Genomic DNA, 20,860 nt, shown 5'->3' with positions numbered 1-20,860 from the left:
GTTCTTCAAGGGTTTGAACGAGGGAAGGGAACTTGCTTGCTTTTCAAAATGATATTTATTCTAAATCACTATAACAGTATTACGTTTTTCGTTGTAGAGAATGTGGTATAAGGAAGTATAAAGAAGAAAGTTAAAATTATCCCCAGTACCATTATTCCAGATTGAACTACTGTTAGCATTTCATTGTTCTTCCTCCTAGTCTATATTCTATGAATATATGTTTTGTATGAATGTGCATAACTGATGTGTGTGTGTATATAATTTTACGTCTGTTTCACTTAACATTATGGCATGGGATTTCTACATGTTTTTAATCCACTGTCAGTAATAATAATTTTTAATTTGTTGCCTGTCATTCCAGTGTTTGGATATACCACAACTTAACCATTTTCCTATTATTGTTGGGCACTTAGGTTGTTTATCATTCTTCACCATCATAAATAGCATTTCAGTGAACATCTTTATGCATATGGCTTTCTCTGCGTTTTGACTTATTTCCTTAGCACAGAACCCCCAAAGTAGAAATGCTTGGTCAAAGCTCTGAATCTGATGCCAGATTGCTTTCTGCGTGGCTGTACCAATTAGATAGCAGTTCTTTTAAAGGACTTTTCTGTGCTTTTGTAAGTGCCATTGGTTCGTAGACATGAACCTTAAGCTTTTCCCTCCTCAAGAGAGAGCTTAAATTTGTACTAGAGCAAAACGGGGTGGGAGGTGGGGGGCTTGCCTGTTTTGCACAGGAGATACGCTCTCAGAGGGAAAATCTAGAGCCATGTCCGTCTGTGATGATGCTTTGCATGTCTTAAAGGAAGTGCTACTTCTCTTCTTCTGTTCCCTTCACTTCACGTCGACGAGGACCACCTGCTTCTTCACTAACTGTTGCACACTGTGCTATTGTGCTTACGAAAATGAAACAAGTTGGTTATCGAAAAACCTGTTTGTTTGACATTGAGAATCTTGATCAAAATAGACCACAGAAATCTGCTCAAATTTCTAATTTGACAGGACGGCCATGTGGCTCCTACATTCTGTTAACAGTTCCTCCTTGTCATCACCCAGCCCTGAGCACATACAGTACACAGTTTATGGACTATCTTGGATGGTGTATTTAGATCAGATTGAAGAGATTTCTTCTGTGTTTTACCTTTGTCAAGTTTAGGGGTGTATTCAAAGCTCCTGTGTGAGAAATTAAAAGTGAATCCTTTCTCATCGACCTTTCATGCCAGTTGTTGCAGAGTTTGAAACACGAATCTAAAGACCATTTGGTCTGTCAGAGTCCACAGCTCTTTCCTGCCCCTCCTCCTGCCTTCCAGACTGTTCCAGCACAGGCTTTTTCAGACTCCTTTTCATGTGCCTTTACCTTCAGCATTGTCCACGTTTCTAGTCTCAGCTCGCTTTTCTTCTCCACATGCCCTCTAGTCATCTCGCGTAAGGCCTTTTGCTTCAGCTACCACGGTAATGGCAGTGACTCTCGGCTGTGATTCTAACACTGGCGTCCCTTTCTGTGAACTTCAGATGCAAAGTTTCAAGTGCCAGTTGACTGTCACCTAATGTACTACAGATGGCTCCAACTCAGACTTCCCCAAACAATGCATTATCTACACACACACACACACACACACACACACACAGCCTTCCCGTGTTCCGGATCCCTGTGAGTGGCACCACTGCCTGCAAAGGCACCGAAAAAAAAAAGCTGAGTGCTCCTCTTCCTCATTCTTTCTCTCTAAGTAGTCACCACATCTCTGACCCATCTTTCACCCTGTTCCTTCCTCACTGCCTTCATTGACCTTTTTCTTTGCTCTCTTGGATTCTTGTGAAGCCTTACTCATTCATTTGATAAGCAAAATGAAGGCCTCTGTGCTCTAATAAACCTTTGCCAGCCTGTGGAGGGATAAGATGGAGATAAAATTCATGGCATAGTCCCGACGTTTGGTGGAGTACCTTCTGCTTGGTCCCATACCTCTGCGGCCCACCTCTCTCTGCCCTCACCATGTTCTGCTCGGTCTCCACTGCTGTCACGCCTCATGTCCTCTCACTATCCTGCGCTCTCAGTGATTTCTAAACACACCTACTGCCCACCGCGGCTAAGCCTGCCCTTCTCTAGCTCTTCCCAGAAGTCCCCCGGTTGTCATCTTTCACTTCCTGTCCCTCTTGCTCTGGATGATAGTTGTCTGCTTCTCTGTCCTCTCTGTCACCTCTAGGAGTATGAGTTCTTAGAGAACAAACATTGTGCTTCATTCGTGGGTGTTCTCAGCACCTAGCAGGACGCTGAACAGGTGCTTTCTGAAAAGAAGGATTGAAAATCCTTCCAAAGGATTGGTACACTGGAATTCGTAACACATTTAGGGCCTCCAGTAGGCATCACTGTTTCCAGGGAACCCAGCACTATAATTTTACTTAAAGATAGAGTAATTTTTTTTTTTTTTACTTTTTATATGATTATAAGGAATTTTTGAAAAGGTCTTTGGTAGTAAAACATTCAGTGCAAAATATACCTAAATTTTGGAGCTAAAATCCGAGACAGTTGCATTTAGGTGAATGGGTGCAAGTCTACTCTCCTCAGCCTCTGAAGGGTTTTAAGTGAGAAGGTTCAGGAAGCACCAGGCAAGATAAATCTTAGACCTGTTTGAAGTTGGGGAGAGGTTTGCCATGCTGAGCTCCAGTGTGGTCAGCACTAAAAGAAAAACAGAAATAGTCGTCGCCCCGTTCTTGAGGCCAGCTAAGCCGCTTTCCAGACAAAGTCATGTTTCCTGGGTGTGTTGGGCAGCCACAAACTACCCAATCACGGAATTAAGTCTGTCTCCTCGAGTGAATTTCAGCTCAGCCTCCATGTGCTCTCGTCATTCCTTTTGATTGGGTTTATCTGGTTCTATTATACCCTTCGAGGCAGAGAAATGGTTTCCTGAGATTTCTTCCAGGAACTATGGGCTGTAATGCTTGGGGAGGAGCTCCTATACCTGGGGCCAAAGGAAAGCTCTTTAAGGAAGGGGCTCGGGAAGGCCCATCCCCTCTCGCACACTAGTTTTCTTACTGGCAATTCAGCAAAAGGCTTATTTTTGACTGTCTTGTTATTTTTTCTTGAAAGCTATAGGCACCTTATTATGCCTTTGCATATGTGCCAGAATTTTTTAAACTTCAAATGAATGTGGCAGATGTTCATAAAAGTTTAGAAAAAGCTACCATAGGAAGACTTTTTAACCATTTTTATGACACTCAAATTTGTTGCACAAAAGGAAATATAAATTATAACCTAGTGTTCTCATTTGAAAAAAGGTTATTTTGGGGAAAGACCTCATTCTGGTCTTCTCCTCTACCAGGGTGCCCTTGCTGTGTGTTAAATGGTAACCTCGTCTCCTTAAAGAGTCTGCCTTCCTTCTAAAGTGACAAGTTTATAGTTGATCGTGATTACCCCTCCTTCTGCCTTTTTATATTCTTTCTCTCATTTAAGCAAACATTAATTTGAGGCTAGTGGTAAGTTAGCAGGATAGCCAAGGCTATTGGCATAGACCTAGTTTCTTCTTGGAGAGAATGATCTTGTTAGCTGGCAGCTAGGAAGTACCGAAACGTGGCCAGATTACACAGTGGCTGTTTCCTTTCATTCTCTCAACCTCAGTTCAGTTCAGGAGACGTTCCTGCTGCCCCTCTTCTGTGCCATGTCTGGCAGCAGGTGCCAGGTCACATCTGGTCGATGGTGCTTCTCCTATTTGATAAATGAAGACTTTCCTTTCCAAGCCTCACAAACAATGCTTTGTGCCTGGGCCACAGAGCGACATGAGGGATGAATGCAGGATATCATGTATGTATTGTTCCTGGTGGCAGAATGCTCAGGAAGGAGGAAGGAAAGGCGATAGCCCTGGCGCAGTTCCAGACAGAGGCTCAGGTTAGCCCGTAGATGCTGCTCCAGCAGTACACGGAGGCAGTGAAGTATAATGGTTAGAATGTGGGCTCTGGATGCTGGCTCCCCTACTTCCTGCTTATGCCATCTTGGGAACGGTAATTGACCTCTTAACCTCTGTCATCTTATGTATCAAGTGAGGGCAATGGCAGTATCTCCCTCAGAGGACTGGTGGAGGATCCAGTAAGATAATGCTAATTGGGTGCCTCGCACAGTGCCTGGCACACACAGTTCAACAGAGATCAACAACCATTGCTGTTTTTATTTCCTCAATACCCTTAAAGCCATTTACATTGTTAAGTTGATGGCTTTGAATTCTCTTTCAGAGACACTTAAGTTACCAGGCTCCTCATCCTCATCACCTGGGGAAGGAAAGTGTCAACAAAACTGGTTTGTGCTCGCCCTGTTGCCTCCTGGTTTGCAGTGCTAGAGAGACTATGTCAGGGACAAGAGCAGCACTTCTGTAGAATTTGAATGCACTGTCAGTCCCTTGCTGGACCACTCCCCTGCTGTAGGAATTGCAGGCATGACACTTTGTCTCTCTGTATCTTACTTTCTTCATCTGTAATAGGGGTTAGTACCCATCTTTTAGGATTGTGGTAAGGATTAAATAAGGGAGTCCTGTATGTGTCCAGCATGTCCCAGGGCCTGGCCTGTGGTAAGCATGCAGTCTACATCCCCTTCTACAAGAGTGTTTCGAGAGCCTTCTGCGTACCCAGGCACTGCATCATGTGAGGAGTTCTGTATGAAATGGCGAATGTCACATAATCCTTGCCTTTACACGGTTTTGTCTGGAGCAGATGCAGACAAATGGAAAGTAATTGCAGTGAATTTGGGATGCCATGGGTCTGGTAGGGCAGACACCACATCTAGCCTTGAGGGCTGTGCTTCTGAGAGGAAGGGACCACCTAAACTGAAACCAGGGAAACCGGGAACGGCATCAACAAAGACTTAAAATGAACACTATGGAGTTTTCCAGAAAGTATGAGTAGTTCAGTATCTGACAGGAGCACAGAGCTGAAGGGAGAGAGGAGAGCTGAGGTAGGCAGGCAAGGGCCAGGCCATCCAGGGCCTTGTAAGCCTTGTTAAAGAGTTTGAACTTTATAGGGCAATGGAGAGCCATTGAAGTGTGTAAATAGGGGAGGGACATGGTTAGGCCTTCTCCTTCTGGGCCATTAGAAACACAGTCCTTGCATATAAAATGCTTGGAAACTGCTTAACCATGTTAATAAAGTAAATTGATATTTATAAAGATCAAGGTAATTCTTAAGTAAATTACACACCACGACCATATATATATAATTCAGATGTGTTAGCATCCCAAGCCCAAGCTTCTGAATGGCTGCCTTGCTACCGTGCCGTGGCAGAGGTGTTTGTGGTGATGACTTTCTTCAAGGGTTTAAGCACCGCTTTTACTAGATTTTGTCTTTTCCTCCCTGTTTCCAAGTACTTTTTATGAATTAGATATTCTTTCTGCAGCCCAGTTGAGGAATATAAATTTAAATTGTGTACTAAGTGATAGTTCAGGTGGTAAGAACAGGGGGAGCGAGACCCAGAAACCAGACTCACAGGCCCCTCGCCACCTCTCCCAGCACTGCAATGTCAAGAGGCATGTGTTAGGTACACGAGGGCGAGCGGCCAAGTTCACAGCATCCCTTTCTCTTTCGCACCGACCTTTACCTGGGGAGGCTCGTCGGGAGCTCCTTGGAGCCTGGTTTTGCAGATGCACCAGGTGCTTGGCGCAGCACTGGCCACCACATCCAGGGACCCAGTCAGACTCCTTTTGGTCTGTGGGAGCCAGAGGCAGCATTTGTGTCTGCAGTGGGGCTCCTGGTGTAACTGGCGGGTTTTCACACAAAATCACAGGATTTACTTATTTACAGAAAAGAAAAATAACCCTTTTTCCTTTGCATCTCAAAGAACCTGAATTTCTGTCAAATGAGTTGGCACAATTTTAACTCGTTTTTTCTTTTCACTTTTCCCTCGGCATAGAAAGTCTTTAATCCTTTGTTCGCTTTTTTATATATATATATGAATTTATTTTTACACCATTTCATAGTGGAGAAGAGTGTTTCCTGTTTACCGTTGTGCCATTCTGCTTCTTCGCAGGACTCCGCAGGTAGATGGTAATAAGATGTAGTTCACACTTGTTGATGCTGAGATTGATGCAAAACTCTGAGCCGTAATTATATTCAGATGTAAGTGGTGACTTGTATATGTATCCTCGCAGGAATTGAGAAATTCCACGTGAGATTTATTTGTTAGTGCTAAGTAATCCCGTTCTTGCTTTATAAGAAGGTGATACTTTCATGAAAAATTCCACCTGGTAGTTTTAGTCACAGGCTCCCGGGGAGAGCTTTGGCAAGAAGGGGAGAGGGTTGGGACACCTTCTGAATCCTTACACAGTACCAGACGCTGTGCCAGGTACTTTACCCATTTTCATCTTCCAGCATTCCTCTGAATCTCCCTGCCAGGTCAGGGGGGTATCCATATTTGCAAATTGGGGAAGCTGAGGCTCAGGTAAAGTAAGTTCTGTCGAGTCCCTCTGCTGCGACGGGTTTGTGAGCACCCAGCGCCTCTGCTCTGTGCACCGTCTCATCAGGCCTCGCCCTGTCCCTGTGCTGGGCAGAGGCCCCAGCTTTGCCTGAGCTTTTCCTTCTCAGGGCAGCCCCCACACCACGCACTGGGGATTGTGGTGAGGGGATCAGGGAGGCGCGTGTGGCAGCCTCACGTGCCTCCAGAGAAGAGATCTGAGGACACTTGTATCTAGGGCTGGGTTACTTAGCCTCTCCACGACTTCATTCTCTCCTCAGTAAAATTAAGATTATATTATCTATCTCAAGGAGTGGTGAGGTTTTAGTGATACAATGATGTGAAGAGCTTTTTAAAAACACCATACCAGACATTATTCTTTGCAGTGAGGAGCAAAGTTTAGATCACTTGCTGGCGCTTGCTTTATCATATAAAGAAGAAAGGAGTTGGACAGTAGCTTGGTTTTGCTGGAATTTCCTTAGCATACTATTTGTTATCACGCAGAGTATCACATGTGAGTCTCTGTCACATGCACAGCGTTCAGAGTGACAGTTCAGCAGCTCTGTTCAACTTAGGGCCTGAAGGAGCTCCTGCATTTCGCCTGTTGGGTTTCCCCTGGAAGCGCTCTCCTCCTCGCATGGCATCTACTTTTAAAATGAGTGTGATTCTTAAATGTCACTTATCCTAATGTTGGAATTAGTTAATATAAAACAATTTAAAGCTCTAGTAGTAATTTATGTAATCAAAGGAAACAAGTACTTCTGGCTGATTTAAGTATCTCTTGCAGTCAGTACATTTTCAGTCTAATTTGTTGTGACTGGAATGTTCTCTTGTGAGATGAGATAAGCCTCTGTTATAGATTAGAAAAACTGAGTAATTTATGAGGGAGAATCCCAGTAGAAAATGTGAAACCATCATTGATGCTCTTGTTTGCCAATTTTCCTATCATCACTTAGCCAGTCATTATATGTAAGCTCTGCTTAGCAATGTGAAAACTGACTTCAAAGAAAATTTAGTTTATAAACTGTTACTAAGAGAAGCTTGAACTAATCAAAATCCTGTCAGATTAAGAAAAGGAGCAGCACGCGGGGAGGCTGTGTAGCAGAGTGGAAAGAACTCTTGGGCTCTTGAGTTAGGTGGCCTTGGATTCAAATTCTAGCCCGAGTTAATGTCTACTTAAAGTCAAGGTGACTTAAAACAAGCTCCTTTGTTGAACCAAGAGGTCAGTTTGGCAAGGGGGGTGTGGGGGTATTATTGCTTCACATAGTTAGACTACTCTGTACAAAAGGATTCTTGTGTTATCTTCCTAAGAGATGCCTATTCAAGGGGTCCTGGATGGCTCAGTCGGTTAAGCGTCTGACTCTTGATTTTGGTTTTATGGTCTCAGGATCCTGAGATCGAGCTTGCACTCAGCGGGGAGTCTGCTTAAGGATTCTCTCTCTCTCTCTCCCTCTGCCCCTCCCTGCCCCTTGCTCTCGTGCTCTCACTCTCTCTCTAAAATAAATAAATAAATCTTTTTTAAAAAAGAGAGAGAGATGCCTATTGGAAATACTTTATGATATCAACCATGGAACGAGGGTCTACCAGTATACATGGCACTTGAGCCATACCATTTCTCATTGTCACCCTGTGAGGGGAGTGTAGATTTTGCAGAGGGTATGTTATGGTTTCTCTTTGAGCCTCAGACACCCCGCTTTTACATGGGTAGATTCCCCACTTCATAGGAGTTTTTAATGAGGAATAAATGAGGGAATTGGTACCTGACACATGGTAGGCGCCAAATAAATGGAAGTGACTGTACATATATCAATATTATATAGTTAAAAGACATCTACCTGAGATTGACTTTCCCCTCTTTCTCAGCCTCCTTCTGTATTTTTTAGTGAGTGACTTTTTCTAAATTGACATTAACTCAAAGGAACTTTTAACTGAGCACAGCCGCATGGGACTGGTGACTTCTTTTCATAAAGTCCTTGCAAGTGATTAGGGGCGGGGTCATTGTGGGAGCCCAGAGACCAGCAGTGTGATGATTGAAGAGCCATACCCTTGGCCTAGGCAGATCCCACTTGGAATCCGGGCGCATGTGGTTTTGTTTAACACCATGCTCCGCAGACTCATGGTCCGGGTTTGTGACCATCAGGCATTTGTTGTTGATAGGTGAGGTCACCACAGTAGGGGTGTTTGTCAACCAAATTAAACTTCCTCTTAATGACCTAAAAGAATTGATTCGGAAGGCCTTTAAATGGGCCATGGCAATGTGTAAGCAGGCTGAAGTCGGGTATTTTCTGCACAGATTATCGCATGTTATTGTTTTGTTTCTTGGGGGAAGATATGGATGGACCATGGGCTTTTCGGGCAGGCGGTGAGTCGAAGTTTGAATCCCAGCTCCAACATTTGTCTGTGTGGGGTGCAGGTGAGTCCCTGAACTCCTGTGCGTGTGTGCCTTACCATCTGTGAAATGGGGCACCTGCCTTCAAGTGATGACGGTTAGAAATAATGTGACTAGAATTCCATGTGCATTAGTTGACCTTCACTCAATGGTAGAGATTATTGTTAATAAAGTATTTCCACTAGGCATCTCTGAAGAAGATAGCTTAGTAATAATTCTGTACAAAATGGTCAAACTCTGATGTAGTAACCGTACCTTTTTTTTTTCCCCTGCTAAACTGATTTCTCCATAAACTGCTTTCTGTACTAAACTTAAACACCCATAGAGAAAAGTATGACTAAAATTGGAGTCTGTAAACCTCTCTTTACATATTGTTTGATTCTCAGCTGATTTCAAAATGAATTTAAAGTTGAGTATTTAAGATCTATGCCATATAGGCTACAAGAGGAGTGAGTTTTTCCTTAGCCTTTGGATTCAGACATTAATGACCTGAGCCCTGGCCTTTGCAGGTAGAGTGGGGCCACCATTGTTATGTTTGTTAGAAATAAAGGCATTGAATCAGGGCTTTTCCTAAGGTTGATCAACAGTGGCACTAAAGTTTGCTTTTGTGTTTGGAAGTTATCAGTATCCCACAGAGTGGTTTATGTGTCCTGCCTAAAATCGTTCCCTCCATAAACCCAAATATCTGACAAAAACTAAGAGCTGCAGGCTGGGGCTGCCTAGGGTTCTGGACATGTCTTTAACCAAATATAATATCTGTTAAACCTTGGCATCAATTGCTTTTTAATGATTTACTGGTAATAAATTTATATCCTGCCTCTTCAGCTTTTTATTGCAAATATTTTGTACTGACCGAATGGGTTAAATTATGAAGCTTGATAAGTACATATGCACATTACCCATCCCTAGCTTTAAAAGAAAAAAAAGGAAGAAAAAGATAGCTATGAGTTTGGAAGTCATCCCAATTTTTAAAAATAAGAGAATTTGGACATTTTGGCATATGGGGCTTTTTAAATGAAATTTCATGGAACTGAAAACAGTCAATTTTAGGTTTCCAAAAATTGTTTTGATTTTCATTGGTATAAATTTGCTGCACATGGTTTTAGGGAAGTTCTGAGAGATGCATTTGGGACTTCGGGGTTGATTTTTTTTTTTTTTTTTTTTTGAGATTTGTGATTTATTTTTAAAAGGTGATTTTTTCCCCCCCAGCTCAAAGTATAAATCGGAGGAGACAGAGTTCCATTTCTAGGACAGCTTTTTTGTAATGACATCGTTAAGCATTGCCAAACAACTGGACTTGGGGCTGAATTATTGAGCATCATTTCAGCACCGTTTGGACACTGCACGGCAGACTCCTCTTCTCCCATCTCGGAGTTAGAATCTTGAGGCCAAGTGATTTGGGCCATTCCATTAGCAGCAGCTGCTGGTGATAAGCACCGCAAGAGTCACCTGTGTAGGGTCAGGCTTATTGCACATCAAGGTTCGGCAGTGTCGGAAGAGAGGGAAGATGCCCAGGAGGGGGCTCCAGGCCACCTGCTGTGTGAGGATCAAAGGGTTGAAAGGTCAGAGGGCGCAGCTCCCTTAACCATATCTGTCTGTGCAATAGCTATTTCAGATTGTAAATCTTGGCGATTTCATTAAGTCCTCCTGGCTGCTACTGGGGCATTGAAATAATAAAATTTTATATCTGTTGCCTTTCCTGCCTCTGGCAGCCAGGCTGATACATTCTCTGCAAAATGGGGCGTCTTTATGAAAACCTTTCCTGGAATGATCAGAGCAGCCCTAATGAAGCTTCAGGTTGGGAAGTTGGGGTTCACAGAACCTCATCCTCTGGAATAGTTAAAAAAAAATGCACACAAACCATTTAGCAGCCTTTGTGATTTATGTAACACCTCTTTTCTGAAAAGCAGGTCACCAAAATATTACGTATTGCTAAATGCTTAATCTTACACATAGGAGGAAAGGTGTGCTTTCTCAGTGCTGCTGCTTTATTAAATAGCCCGTTCTGATGACGCCAGGGTCCATCTTGGGCCGCCCCAAGTCACTCTACAGATATTACTTCCCACTCGGCAGACCTTTTGGGTGTTTTTAGAGACATGTCTCCTGAATATGATTTTCCAAACACTTTTCCTAGATCTTAAAGTTGTTATGGACCTTTAGGGCTCCTTGGCTCTTGGGCAAGACAAATCACAGTAATGGCTGCCCCTTTACTGCCCATATGTTTAAGACCCCCTGTAGTTTGTTTGAAAAGTTAAGAGATTTTCACAGTGAAGGTGCCATTTCTGAAATTTAAAGTGTTCCTTTTCACCCGGAGATAAGTTCACTCTGATTAAGTCCGTAATTCTCACTAAGCCATGTTTATGGGGGCAATAAACAATGTTTCAGCGTGCTTGTTAAATTGGGTTTCCAACCTCTCCACTCTTTAAAAATTGACATTTCAAATAAAAGGCAGGTGGAGATGGGAGTTCGGGGTTTCTGTGCTTAGTGATGAATGAATGATGGCAAGTGGCAGTTGTGTGGGAGGAATGAGGCCCTATTTTATGGAGGGTGACCCCAAACCATTTTGGGACTAGGGAATCGACATCCCCTTATACCCCCAGTGCAACTCTTAAATTCAAGTTTCACCGTTTCAAATTGGATGGATACTGTTTCTGAAATCCTGCCAGCCACATTACACACATTATTTAATTTTCACAACAAGCCTGTGCCCCGGTAGTGGTGGCCCTGTTTTACAGATGATGAAAATTGGGCACAGGGAGGTTAAGTAACTTGTCCAAAATCATATAGCTAATAATTACAGGACCAGAATTGAAACCGAGTCATTTCATTGTGTGAAGTATTTCGTTAGTGTATACAAAAGAAAAATATGGTACTGGTCCAGGTTTAGGGTCTGTTTGTTGTTCTGTGTCTAGCCTCTGGTAAGTCTATCCAGAGGTTACAAAATAAATCTGTGATCTAGTCACTGTCCTTAATATTTGCTAAGCTGGAAAAGTAGAGGGGCTACACAGACAGGAGAAGGAGACCACCAGTTTTCAGGGTCGGGCAGTCCCAAACTCGGGTCCTAGCTCTGTTGTTACATGGGGACCTGGTGCAAGCGCTTCAGTCTTCTCTTCTGTAAAATGGGAATAATAATGCCTGTTGTGTGAGGTTGCTTTGAGGATCAGATGAAATAATGTATTTTAAAATAATAGCATTTAAAAACCCTGCAGTACTTTATAGATGACATTAGTGTTATTGCAATATCTGTGAAGATGGTAAGATTAAAATGGTTATTTTAAAGGAAAAGTGACAGAGATACATGAAACAGTTGGAAACATCACTAAATAGGTGGGGTTTTTTTTGTTTTTTGGGGGTTTTTTTGAGGGCCCAATCCTATATGGTCCGCTGTGCTTGGCACTTAGGACTTCGAGAAGGCAACTTGCCGTGGGGCAGGAGTAATTAGTAAGGTTTTACAGAAGAGCATGTCTGGGTGGGGTGGAGGTAATCACGGTGACCTAGGTCTGGGCCATCTTCACATCTCCCCAAGAGCTCCGCCGCTTCATCTCTCACTTGTGCTTTACAACAGACCTTCCTCAACTTCTTGTTGGTCGCACGTGAGGAAGCTGAGTCTCCAGTATGGGGAAGGTGCTTCAGTTTGAGGCAAAACACCACCACCACAGGGGTGGACCTGGATGGTGAGCGGCCAGGAGAGCTGGCAGAACCGGGCTCTCGCGGAGGCCGTTGGCACTGACTGATGTGCCGTGTAGCTGGCCCGCTCGGAAACACAGACCCTACTTAAGCTTTCATCTTCTCAACAGTCCTGCAGGTAAGGACGGTGGCTCCCATCTCATAGAGAAGGCAGCTGATGCCTGAGAAGGTAAAGCTCCTTGCGTGAAACTACCTGGCTAGTGAGTGAAAGAGCCAGGACACCAGCCTTGGGATTTTCTGACCTTGGGCCCTGGATCATCCAGCAGAGGGAATCAAGCAAGTTCCGTGTGAATGGAGATGTTCTCGTCCACCGTACATTCCTGTGCCTTTTCTTCGGCCAGTTGGTTATAGTTGACCCCACCGCTCCCTCTCTGTGCCCTCCCCATAAGGAGGCTGAGCGAGGACTTCTTCAGTTCAGAGATCACATTTTATTATCTGGCTGGCTGTCCTTAAAACCTAGACACAAGACTGACTGAGTGGGTGAATGAATGAATGAATGTCCCATAGATGGACGGTCAGGAAAGGAAAAATAGCCCATCGGAGAAATAACTCCATGCTGACCTGCGTTGAAAATCCCTGGACTTGTTAATGAGAGTCAGTGCTTATTACCTTGTGAGGAGTGGATTTGGCCTGACCTGTGAAGGGCTTGCACCACTTCCCTCCCTTGTCAAGCTTCTGTTTCTGTTTAAAGCACACTGGGAAATTCCAGCGGTGTTTTCAGGGGTCCTCTGAACTGTCGGGCTTAGATTTTTAATTTTGCGGAGCAGGAAGGAGCAAATCAGTGACTTCTGGCTCCAAAGAAAAACCACTACGTTTATCAACTGCTTGGCAGCTCGGTGACCTTTGGGGCCTGAGGAAGGGAAGGAAAATGTCACTCTTCCCTCTGCGTGTATCCAAGATTTCAGGAGGGAATACAGAGTTTAGAATACCTGAAGATTTGCCTTTCCTCTTCTTGTCCTTTCCACTTTTCCTCTTATTTCTCTTTCCTTTCTTCCCAGGAGGCCACCGGCTCCCATGCTGTTCTTTGTCATGTGCTCATATATATGCGCATGCATTTGAGCACATTTTAGATGTGCCGTATAGTGGAGAGAACATTGGCACGTGGAGCCCAGATTCAAATCCTTTCTCTGACAATACCGATTATAAGAGCACGGGCAGACTATTTAATCTCTTTAGCCTCAGTTTCTTCATCCGTCAAATGGGTATGATATTCTGTAGAAAACCCTCTCCCCTGGGAATTTTAATGGGATCTGGGCCAACCATCAAGCTACTGCAGGGCTTGATTCTTTCAGTATGTGTTTAACAAACATCTGTTAAATTACAGTTGCTCAGTATGTTTGTTGATTGAAACAACGTGTCAGAACTGTTAATAAGATGCATTGGGTAATTGGGTGTTGGTGTTCAACTGCGTGTAGCTTGTAGCTCCACTGCTTCTAAGCCATAGGACTTTGGACAAGCTGTTTTACCTCCATGAGCCTCAATTTCCTTCTCTCCACGGGAGTGTCGTGGGGATTACATTATGGGGTACTCATAAAGAGTTGGGTGTGGGAAGAACACGCGAGCTAGTAGCTATCACGTTGTTGTTGTAAGAGTCTGTAAGATGATGGATTGAGAGCATGTACCCCAGTCCCTGGCCCATGCAGGCCCCCTGTCCACCTTACGGTGGCTTGGCCCATCAGGAGCAGAATTAGCCTAAGAGGGGACTGCATCAGCAGTCATTTAGCATAAAATTTGAATTAACACACTATTAAGATGTAAGAGCCATATTCTCCATCTTTCAAAATTAAAACAGCTGCTAAGAAGTCAGACTTAAGGGAGACCTAATGTCAGGAGCCATATCACTTTGCCTCTTTCACAGAGGAACAGAGACTAGATTTTCTTTGAGCCACAGCAAAGCATTTTGTGGGTGTGATAATGCTCTGATTCGGGAACATGCTGTGTCCTCTTGAAACAAGGCGTCTTTGCCGGAAGTTGGTCTGGACCTGTCCCTGCCCCCTTTCCTTGGTGGTCTAGTTGCTGGTCTCAGAGGTGCTGCCTCAGCCAGGGAGAGGAGACTAGGCTTGCAGGCCTCAGGGGTCACTCCAGAAGGAAGAAGGCCTGCCTGTGGTCAAGGCCAGTGCTCTGGGCAGATGGGAGGGAACATGGCCACATAGATGCCAAGTAAATATTTCTGTTTGGTTTTTTTTCTTATTACTTAATCTTCTCATAACACTATGTAGTATGTGGTGATGGCCCCATTATATAGACGAAGAAACTGAGGTTCAGCTAGATTTAATAACCTGCCCTGGGTCCTATGAGTAAGAATTAAAGAAGATAAAACCCAAAGCCCAGTCCATCTGCCTTAACGCTCCTTCTACACACTCCTGCTGCTCCCCCAAACCCAGCTGATACTGCAAGGGTCTCTCAGAAGGTACCCAGATAATGTTGCTATTTGGATCTTCACTGGAGAGGCAAAAGGCCAGGTTGAAGAAATAACATGTGCTCTGGAGGTGTCTACCTTTGCAGATAGATTTTTCTGACATGAAATACATTCTAGAGTGAAACCTTTTTATCAAAATAATTATCCTTACATTGTTTTTCATAATAATAATGAATACCCAGTGTTTATAGCAAACATTATCCTAAGTACTTATAGATATTTTAATTCATTTAATCACCATAACAATCCAGTGCAGTCCATGCTCTTTACTGTTCGTATACCTACTATTGAAGGATGAGATTTCTAGGGCGAAGTGCACTCATCCTAAATGCACGGCAGGATTAGTCACCCATGTGACCACCACCAGATCGAGAAACGAAATATTACCAGTCCCCGCAAGCGCCTCTTGTATCCTCTTGTAGTTATTCGCCGTCTGGCCCAAAGGTAACCATTATCCTAGGGGTCAGTACTATTTTAATCTCATCCAACAGATGAGGAAACTGAGGCACAGGGAGGTTAAAGGGTTTGCACAAAGCAGCACAGTTGTAAGTGGCAGAGTTGGGAATTCAGACTTGTGCAGTCTGGTTCCACAGAATGTGCTCATGTCCCTGAGACATAGCTAGGGAAAGAACACTGGATTGGTGGTGGTTTCAGTTTTAATAGCACAAAATCATCATAGTGGAGTCTTCATAGCTTCTACGTTTAGTCTGAAAATCAGTTTAAATTCTTACAGTCTTGGAACTATAATCCATTTTAGTGGCATCACTTTCAAATTGCAAGGATAGAAACTCACTTTCTATAGGCTTCCTCCCCCCCCCCATTTATTGCTCACTTACTGCAATCAGGTACTGTATTAAATTCTGTCCACGCGTTCTGTCACGTAATGCTCACAACACAGCTGTGCAGTAGGTAGTATTATCCCCATTTTATAGATAAGAAAACTGAGGCTCAGAAGTAAAGAGCTTGCTGGAGGTTACACAGTCACAGAGGCAAGGCTTGAATCTGGCTGTCTCATCCCAGAGCTCACAGTTTTAACTACCATGTTAACTCCTATCTTATTTTCCTTGTCAACTGTGAATTAATTCTACACTAATTAATCATGATGATTTCACATGATTATTAAAATATCATTGCCATCATTATTCTTATTCCCATTGCACATCCTTGAGCAAACTCCATTTTGCTTACTTTGGGCTTCCGTTGTCCATTTGGGCTTACACTGACATCTGCTTCCAGGCCTGCCTCCCAGCAGAGTAGATTCAGCCACAATCTTCCATTCATTGTCTAGTTCATAAGCGTTTGCTCCGTGTCAGGCGCCGTGCTGGGCACTGGAGAGGCAGAGACAAACATGCCCCAGCCCTGCCCTGATGATCGTCTTACTGGAAGGACAAGAGAAAAGATGCGCTGCATGCCGCTCGTTTACTCCGTGCGTGCTGCCCCACTGACCCCCATCCTAGATAGGGAGCCCGACGCTCAGCTGAGGAAGCCACGTGGAACTAGGCCCCTGCTCCGCAAGGTCTAGGACCAGCTCTCCTCTGCCTCTAAGCTCCCAGCTTCCTCAGCCAGGGGAGCATCACATGCTTCTTTTTTTTTTTTTTTTTTTAAGATTTTATTTATTTATTCGACAGAGATAGAGACAGCCAGCAAGAGAGGGAACACAAGCAGGGGGAGTGGGAGAGGAAGAAGCAGGCTCATAGCGGAGGAGCCTGATGTGGGGCTCGATCCCATAACGCCAGGATCACGCCCTGAGCCGAAGGCAGACACTTAACCGCTGTGCCACCCAGGCGCCCCGCATCACATGCTTCTGACTGCTCTTTGAATCCCCTAGATTACACTGCCAGTGCAAACCCTTGCTCTTCATCTTATGGGCTGGTTCTGAGTCCTACTAGCTGCCCAGTCCCCTCCCTGGACAGGCAGGATCACTTCCATCTGTTGGGGGGGTGTGTAATTGGTGTGGTTTGAACTAGTGTCACTATTTTATATGGTAGGGAAGGAAATCCATTGTTTTCGTATGACCAGTTTTAGAAAGTAAGGCTCAATAAAGTCTTGGTTACAGGGGAAACACCAAAGGTAGAGTGATTCTCAAACAGACTCCACTTTTGTGTAGGGAAGTGTATCAGCATCTCTCATCGGATTTTTATGTTTATCCTAAGAGGGCATGAGCAGAAAAGCAAAGTTAAAAAAAAATCCTGGGCTAAATAAAAGAAAGGAAAGAAGCAGGGAGCCAAACTCAGTTACAAGTCGAATGTACCAGGAACAAATTACCTTGTCATGTGGCATTCATTCACCATTCATGTGTGGTTAATTTTTTACCATCTATTGTGATTCCATGTTCTGGACGTAGTACTAATGTGTTTATCAACTTCTTTGGGATACAATTTATGTACAAACCATCCGTTTAAAGCATACAATTTAATGAATCATGATAGTTTCATACATTCATGAAACCACCGCCACCACAATGTATAGAATATTCCCACCACCCTCAAAAGATTGTTCTTTTTTAATTTAACAAAATCTCACTTATCTTGAGCTTCTCATGTGCCGGGCACCACTGTACTACTTTAAAAATGTTAACCCATTTAATCCTCATCACAAGCCTGTGAAGGAGGCACGTTGTCATCCCCACTATATAAAGGACAACACTGGGCCACAGAGAGGTTGAGTGAAATGCCCAAGTTTGACAGCTGGCGAGTGTTAGAACTCACAGACTGGCTTCCAGATCCTGTGCTCTTCACCTCTCAGCTCTACTGTCATTCATTCATTCATTCATTCATTCATTCAGAAATTGCCTACTGTGGGCCAAGTGTTGGGGTAGGAGCTGACAGTACAGAGATAGGTCTTATTACCCCCAAGAAGCCCGCAGACTAGGGGAGGAATCAAATACCTCTATAAATAACTCTAGGTTGGCGTGTTATCTGGTTGTGGGAATGACCTCAGGGGAACACAGGGAAAGGCAGGCTTACTGCTACCTGAGGCCCTCTGAAGTGAGATTGGCCAGGCTTGGCCGAGTTCTCAGGAACTATCGAAGGAAAGGGGACAGACGGACAGGAGAGCCACTGTTGGTTGAATGCCTGGTAGGGTGTCCTGGGAATCAGGCTGACTCCTTTACATACACTTATCTAACCCTCACAGCAACTCTGTGTCTTGATCCCCATTTCATAGATGAAAACCTGGAGGATTTAGGGGGTTGAGTGAATTGCCTTAAGGCAGTCCTCAAGGTAGAGGTGTGATCCTTACGTGAAGCCTGTGTTTGAGCCCATAACCTCTCAGCTGCCTCAGCTGACCACCTCCTGTACGATGATGTTTCCTTCCCTGTCCTGAAAGGCTGGGGTCAGGCTAAGTCTGTCTGTGACAAAGCATAAAGAGAAAGACATTTTTGATTAACAATATTTATGGGAAGATGCCATTTTTGTGTGTTTCTCTGTGCAAGAAATGCCATTTGGAAAGTCGGTGTGCATGTCAGTATTTTTTTTTTCATTCTGAGAAAAAGCCTATAGAGTCTGGTGGGGGGAGGGTTTGCAGCTGGCAGGAGCTTTGGCATATGTTGTAACTAAAAAGAGAGGGAATGTGTTGGTGGGACAAGCTACCGGAGAGCTGTCTCGGTGCGCTGCGGTACTAGTAAGTGTTTTAATTGGGTAGGGTTTTTGGAGGACTATTTTGACATCTGCTCGTGTCTTTGCTGATTTTTCTTCACTTAGAGTAGGAAACACAAGCTGTGGATAAAATGACTTTAAAATAATTGGAAGTAAAGATATCTCCCTCAAAGTCGAATTTGAGAGGGACACTTTTTAAGAAGTGGAAAGTAAATTCCACTTCTAGGAATCCATCCTAAAGCACAAGGCTTTATGCCTACAAATTTCACGACAATATCATATAAAAAAATTTCTGAAAAACTGGAAATAACAGCGAACAGGAGAGGCTTGGTTGAGTTTGTTTCCATGAAGTGGAACATTTTTGGCAATTAGTAATGATCTTTACAAAGTTTTAAATGAAACGGAGCATTTGTGTAATTGTAATAAATGAAAAAATCAGAAAGAAATATTAAGAATTATTTTAACTGTATTTTTTAAAGTAGGGATTGGGTTGAAGGGTTATGGAAAGAGGCATCAAAACATTATCTCCAAACAGAGGAACGAGGGTAACTTCTTTGACTTTTTTGTCCATCCCTTTTTTATTTTTAACAGGCATATGTGATTTTTATGGTACAAAATGCAAATGTTATTTTGTGTCCGAGAAAGCTGGCCCCCGAGAGTGTTCCTATACCTTCATGCCCTACAGGTACTTGTTCTGAGGTCTGAGCAACTGGATTTGGGATGTCTTCAGAGATAGTTAGGCTTTTGAGTCGGAGTGGGTTCAAAAGTCAGCTCTGCCACGCACTAGTGGTGTGATTTGGGGCAGTTTATTTGACATCTCCAAGCCTCATTTTCCCATCCCTACCATGGAGATGGTCCTGTCTCCCTCATAACATGGTTGGGATTAAATGAGCTGGCACCCAGGCATGGTCTGGCTTCCTCCTCCACCAGCACTTCCCACTGCCACCCCCAGTTTTTGAAGGTTTTTGTGGGGTTGGGTTTTTGTTTGGTGTGGGGGGGAGCGGTTGGCCTTTCTTCATTGCTCTTGTTTCCTTGAGCCTTTCAGGGATAAGGCACCATCCGGCCGAGCTGGCCTCAGATTCTCTCCTTGGGAACACTGAGCTTCAGGAAGGCCTTGAGTCTCCGCCAGCTCCTTTGGAAGAGGCCTTGCTGCCGGGAGGGCAGCATTGTCCTGTAAGAGGAAACTGTGCCGACCCAGCTCCTGCCTGGAGCCTGGTGCTTGGGCATTTTGGTTACTAAGGGGACCCTGGCCTGCTAAGTCAGAAAAAGGGGCCAGGTTTTTTCCTCTTCTTCAGCCTGCTGCCATTGTTGAAAAAGTAAACACTCCACACAGCTTAACCGGCAAGCCCTCCAGCCAGGAGTGGGAAGAAATCAAAAGCCTGTTCCAACCCAGGCCATGAAGAGCCCACAAGGGCTGGTCTGTGCTGCTGGGGCCTTGCTGGGAACACAGAAACAACACCCGATTCTGGTCCAGAATCAACATCCCTCTTGCTGGGCCTTTCAGCCTCTGAGGCTTCTCTCCAGTGGCCAAGCCCCCTGCCCCCTTCTGTTTGGGGGCTATTTAGAAGGTCAGATGAAGCAGAATAGGCAACTCTGGGGTGCAGTGGCCGTCCAGGCCTGGAGTCCCCTGCTGAGTTACAGAGTTCCTTGTGGCCCCTTCTCCAATTCCGTTTCTGGTGTCTCAGCTTTTGCGGTGACAGCCCATTAGCTACTGAGAAGGGGCCAGCAGGTTTTCGTCCTTAGGCCGTTGGCACTACAGCTTTCAGACTTGCCAGGGCTGGTGTGTGAATTTCAAGAGTAATAATCATAGGGGGTGCCTGGGTGGCACAGCAGTTGAGCGTCTGCCTTCAGCTCAGGGCGTGATCCCGGCGTTGTGGGATCGAGCCCCACATCAGGCTCCTCCGCTATGAGCCTGCTTCTTCCTCTCCCACTCCCCCTGCTTGTGTTCCCTCTCTCGCTGGCTGTCTCTCTCTCTGTCGAATAAATAAATAAAATCTTTAAAAAAAAAAAAGTAATAATCATAGCTGCTGTTTATCAATCCTGTGTGCCTAACACTGTGTGGATATTGCCTCTCATCCTCACAGCAGCCCAGGGGGAAGGAGGTGTGGACAGTGGTCACAGTTATCTTACCAATTTTATAGACAAAGTAGCCAAATAGTAGCCACATAACCTGGGGCAAGGCCCTTCATCTCTCTGAGCCTCTTTCTTTGTCTCCCGCTAAGTTGTCACATCTGAAAGGATCTGTGTGAGCTCTGACAGGTGATAGGAGTGAAAAGGATAGTTGTGGAGGCTGTTTGTGTAACTTCCTGCCAGCACACTGCTAGGTGTTTAACCTACTGGAC

General features: G+C 44.4%; 1 protein-coding gene across 9 annotated transcripts in view; it reads left to right on the top strand.

The window, feature by feature from the left end:
- Positions 1-20,860, top strand: part of DENND1A (DENN domain containing 1A) — a 489,454-nt gene that overhangs the window by 287,538 nt on the left and 181,056 nt on the right. The window lies entirely within an intron of this gene.

The sequence above is a fragment of the Ursus arctos genome, unplaced genomic scaffold (genome assembly GCF_023065955.2).
Source record: "Ursus arctos isolate Adak ecotype North America unplaced genomic scaffold, UrsArc2.0 scaffold_18, whole genome shotgun sequence".
Lineage (NCBI taxonomy): Eukaryota > Metazoa > Chordata > Mammalia > Carnivora > Ursidae > Ursus > Ursus arctos.
The sequence above is the reverse complement of the archived record's forward strand: the minus strand, read 5'-3'. Positions and strand labels throughout refer to the sequence as shown.